Source organism: Octopus bimaculoides, chromosome 2, assembly GCF_001194135.2.
Source record: "Octopus bimaculoides isolate UCB-OBI-ISO-001 chromosome 2, ASM119413v2, whole genome shotgun sequence".
NCBI classification, from domain to species: domain Eukaryota; kingdom Metazoa; phylum Mollusca; class Cephalopoda; order Octopoda; family Octopodidae; genus Octopus; species Octopus bimaculoides.
The window spans coordinates 157,449,586-157,454,596 of NC_068982.1; the positions used below are offsets into that span (position 1 = coordinate 157,449,586).

Genomic DNA, 5,011 nt, shown 5'->3' on the forward strand with positions numbered 1-5,011 from the left:
ATATATATATATATATATATATATATATATATATATATACACACATATATATATATATACATGTGTGTATATACAGAGAGACCGAAAGAGAGAGAGTGAGAGACAGAGATGTATATATGCACGTATATGTATTTTGTATATGCGTATATATGGTTTTCTCTCTTTATGTATTATCTCTGTCCTTTCTTTGACCCAATCTTTTACACACATACACACAAACACATTCATGCACACAAACACACTCACACACACACACACACACAGAGGCACGCAGACACATACATGCACATGCGCGCGAAAACTCTCTTTAGCCTTGTGTATTCGTGCGTGTAAATTCATTGGCTTGTGTCGGTCGGGGTGCATGAAAATAGCTACTGTTTCGCATTCTGAGTGTATTTTGTATAGTTTTCATGTGAGCAAGAAAGCTGATCTTTCTTGGAACAATTATTTCTAATGGCTGACTTAAGTGGAATGTATTATATTGGCATTTAAACATTTTTTTTAAGTCACAGCTTTACATCAAACACGAATTAAAAGTCAATTTTTGTTTCTCTATTCAAACTCTCTCTCTCTCATATCTACACTTCTTTTATTCAGCTCTTTCCTATTCTTAACACAGCCTACTTACACCCCTACTTTTACCCTATTTCTTGGTTTCTCTCTCCCTTATTTTAATTTTTTTTCTCTATAAAACGCTTCCTTCGTTTTTTGTTTCGCTGATTTGATTTGAGGGCAAAAAAATTTAGCGAATGTAGACTTCGTGATTCTATTTGCTGTGTTTGCTACCGCTTTTGTTCCTGTTGTTGTTTTTATTATGTTAGTGTATTTTTTAGCAATCGATTTACGTTCTTTATTGTTATTTTTACTGGTGATTTTTTTTATAGTAGTTCTTCAACTTTTTTGTTGTTGTTGTTTCAGTTGGTGTCGGATTTTTTTTCTCTAGACAATGCTTCTCTACATATTGTTGTGGCCTCTCTGGAAGGTATCCTTTTTTATGTTTGTTATTTAAGTATTTCTTTATCTGATCTAAAATATACCAGTGTGTGTGTATGTATATGTTGAAACTTCACCACCTTAGATAAATGAATATTATTCTAGTCTATATATTATTTGGGCTTTGTATGTTGATAATCATTTTCTTGTGATCGAATATATTAAAAACTAAATAGAAAGTACATACATTTTATTTGAAGAATATCGAAACAACATCATAAAATGCTAGTCTAAGTATTTTAGATATTCTTTAGTGTGTTTGTACCATGTGGGTTTCTGAAACATATTTTGTGTACAGGGAGACAAACAATGCCATTTAAGAGGATAATCTTGTATTCATACATGTGACATGTTTAGGTGACTTAGGGTTTCATTTTTCACAATAATTAAATAAAGAAGTGGCCAGGTTATAAGTAGGCAGCTATGTGTAGTTGCAGTTAGCTGATCATTTGAAGCAGCAAAAGATATATATAAGTAAGGTCAGAGATGTGAAATGGTTTCTATAAGAGAATCGTGTTTAGGAAAGTTTTCAATTCAGATAGTAAATATGAGAGAGGACCGTTGACATGCTATCAGTAATATAAAATAATAGATTTGTTTTTAGAGAGGATATAGATCAGTGAAGATGTAGGCTATTTTCGATCTTATCGAATATCGTGGAGATGGGTGTTTCTTTCATAAATTACCACGCTTAACATATGAAGATATCGAAAAATTGCTGGAAACTTTGTTCTGCTTTGATGAAATATAACACATGACTGTCATGATATTTCGACAATAAGTATTGATATATGAAAAAAGATAGTGGCTGTGTGGTAAGAAGCTTTATTCTCAGCCACATCGACTCGGGTTCAGTCCCACTACGTGACACCTTGGACAAGCGTCTTCTAAGTGTAGCTTCGTGATGACCAAAACCTTATGAGTGGATTTGGTAGACGGAAACTGAATGAAGCCCGTTATCTCTCCCTCCCTCCCTCCCTCCCTGTCTGTCTGTCTGTCTCCCTGTCTGTCTTGTGTGTGTGTGTGTGTGTGTGTGTGTGTGCATGTATATGTATGTAATGTATTTATATGTCTGTATTTGTCTCTCCACTCGCCATTGCTTGACAACCAAAAGTGTTGTGTTTATATCCCCATAACTAAGTGGTTCGGCAAAAGAGACCGATAAAATAAGTACTAGGCTCATAAAGAACAACTCCTGGGGTCGATTTCAACGACTAAAACCCTTTAAGGCGTCGCTCCAGCATGGCCGCAGTAAAAATGACTGAAACAATTAACAGAATGAAGGAATAAAAGAATATACACACATACACACTCACACGCACATACACGTACATACATACATAGTACATACATACATAGTACATACATACACACACAAACACAAACACACACACACACACACACACACACACACACGCACGCACGCACACACACATATACCTATAGTAGAGTAGAAATATTTTTGACCAACTATTTTATATAAAAGATTGTTTGCCAACATAAAATGGCAGTCCTGGTTTAGGACGAATGTTGCTGTAATTTAGCCCCAAGAGACATCTGTGTCTTTATATTTTCGAAAATATAAGGACACAGATCATGTCTACATTGGAGTATATTTATGGGAAGCAGTCGGTACCTGTAATACAGTTGGAACTGATGAGTTCCCGAGGATTTTAAACTTCACCTTTGTTATTGGATTTCCTCACTCGATCAGAGCATGCTTGTCTGCTGTACTACCATTTCACGACTAGAAATAACAAGTAGAACATTACTAAGAATACTGTTAGGTGCCTGGAGATTTAGCCATTCTGCCCCAGTCGAGATGAAGGCAGTCTTTATAAAACAATACATGGTTAATATATGACATTTAGACATTAATTACTGTAATCTATTTTATCAAATACTCGATTCATTTCAATACTTTAAATGCAAGGAATCAGTTTCACTATAAATGAATAAATAAATAAATAAATATTCGGTTTCAAAACTTATTAAGTTATATCTAGACATTTTTTCTTTTTTTAGCCAAAAGTTTATTTTTGCTCTGTAGATTTATGCTTACGGACATATATGATTTGGACACGAACATGCCTTCTGATTATCATGAACCAGTTTATTATTATTATTATTATTATTATCATTATTATTATCATCATCATCATCATTTCGTAACTCGTCCATCGCTTTTGGGGCGAATAAAAAAAATGATCATTATTTTTTTTCCCGATGTTTCTTTTTACATTCTTTTAGTCATTATCATGAATATAGTTAATGTAAAAAAATGTAATAAATATCAATATTATCATTATTATGGCAACGCTACGTTCTGAGTTCAAATTCCGCCGAGGTTGACTTTGCCTTTTATCCATTCGGAGTCAATAAATTAGGTACCAGTGAAACAGTGGGGTTGATGTAATCGACTAGTTCCCTTCCCCTAAATTTCAGGTCTTGTTCTTATAATAGAAAGGATTATTATTATTACCATTATTAAGGCTGTGAGCTGGCTGAATCGTTAACACGCTGGACGAAATGCTTAAGTACCAGTTGAACACTGTAATCGATTCATCCCCTTCCGCAAAATTGCTGCTCTTGTGGCAAACTTTGAAACCATTATTATTATCATGACGGTTAATTGTAATATTTTATATATAAACTAGCAAGTCCCGTGCGGTCAAAAATGACGGCTAATTGTAGTATTTTATGTATAAAAAATCTACATAATAATCACACATGGAAATATTTACATACTTCCCCTGTACACACACACACACACACACACACACATATATATATATATATATATATGCACACGGAGTTGAAACGCTGTTTGATTTTTCTTTTCAGCGTTGAATGTTCACCATCCCACACACGCGCGCGCGCACGAACACACACACAAACACAAACATTCACATGACTCGCTTTTACAAATACACACACATATACTAACGCAGAGTTGAAACACTGTATGATTTTTTTAGCGTAGAACTTCCATCATCCACTACCAAATTTGCCAACACCCATTCCTTATTCATCTTTCACCCTTTCCTTTCTCATTCATATGTTGTGACGGAAAAATACACACGAGTATTATTATGGTAGATTACTAAGCCGGTGAGCTGGCAGAATCGTTAGCTAAGCGGCATTTCACCCGTCTCTACGTTCTGACGTCAAATTCCGCCGAGATCAACTTCGCTTTCATCCATTCGCGGTCGATAAATTAAGTACTAGTGAAACACTGGGATCTATGTAATCAACTAGTCCCTCTCTCACAAATTTGAGGCCTTATGCCTCCAGTAAAAACGACTGTTATCATTATTAGGCGGCAAAATCGTTAGCATGCTCGACGAAATGCAAAGCAGTATTTTGCCTGTTGCTACGTTCAGTGTTCAAATTCTGCCGAGGTCGACTTTGCCTTTCATCCTTTCGGGGTCGATAAATTAAGTACTATTTGAGTACCGGCGTCAATGTAGTCGACTTAACTCCTCCTCCAAAATTTCAGATCTTGTGCTTATAGTAGAAATCATTTTTATCATTATTACCCATTGTAGCTATAGAACATTTTTACGGTCATGTTTTAGACTTTCTGTACAGTAACATTCAATATTTAACAAAACTCTCCTGCTCAAAAAAAAAAAAGAACATCAAATGAAGAAAAGCGACAAAAAAAAAAAGAGATTTTATATTTCACTGGTAGACTATTATCCCGTTTCTAAATTGAATTATCTGATGCATTGCGACCTGATGTTACACATTACCCCAATGATATAAACAACCCCCCTTTAAATACACAAACTGTGCAGCTATCTCTGTGATGTCCGAATCGAGAGACAATGCTATTCGATAGATATTAATAAGAGATGACATAGGGGCTATAAATATACACGCTGGTCCGAGTTTGATCTCAGAACTCGGTGTCATGGGCATGTCTTCCATTATAGCCTTGGGTTGACTAATGTTAAAATTTCTGGTAGGAAGTATGAAGAAGCAATATACATGTGTACATGGCAGGTATGTATAT

General features: G+C 35.0%; 1 protein-coding gene across 1 annotated transcript in view; it reads left to right on the forward strand.

Moving 5' to 3' along the window:
* Positions 1 to 5,011, forward strand: part of LOC128247083 (probable cyclin-dependent serine/threonine-protein kinase DDB_G0292550) — a gene marked incomplete at both ends in the record, with an annotated part of 211,263 nt that overhangs the window by 101,171 nt on the left and 105,081 nt on the right. The gene's annotated exons all lie outside the window — the stretch shown is intronic.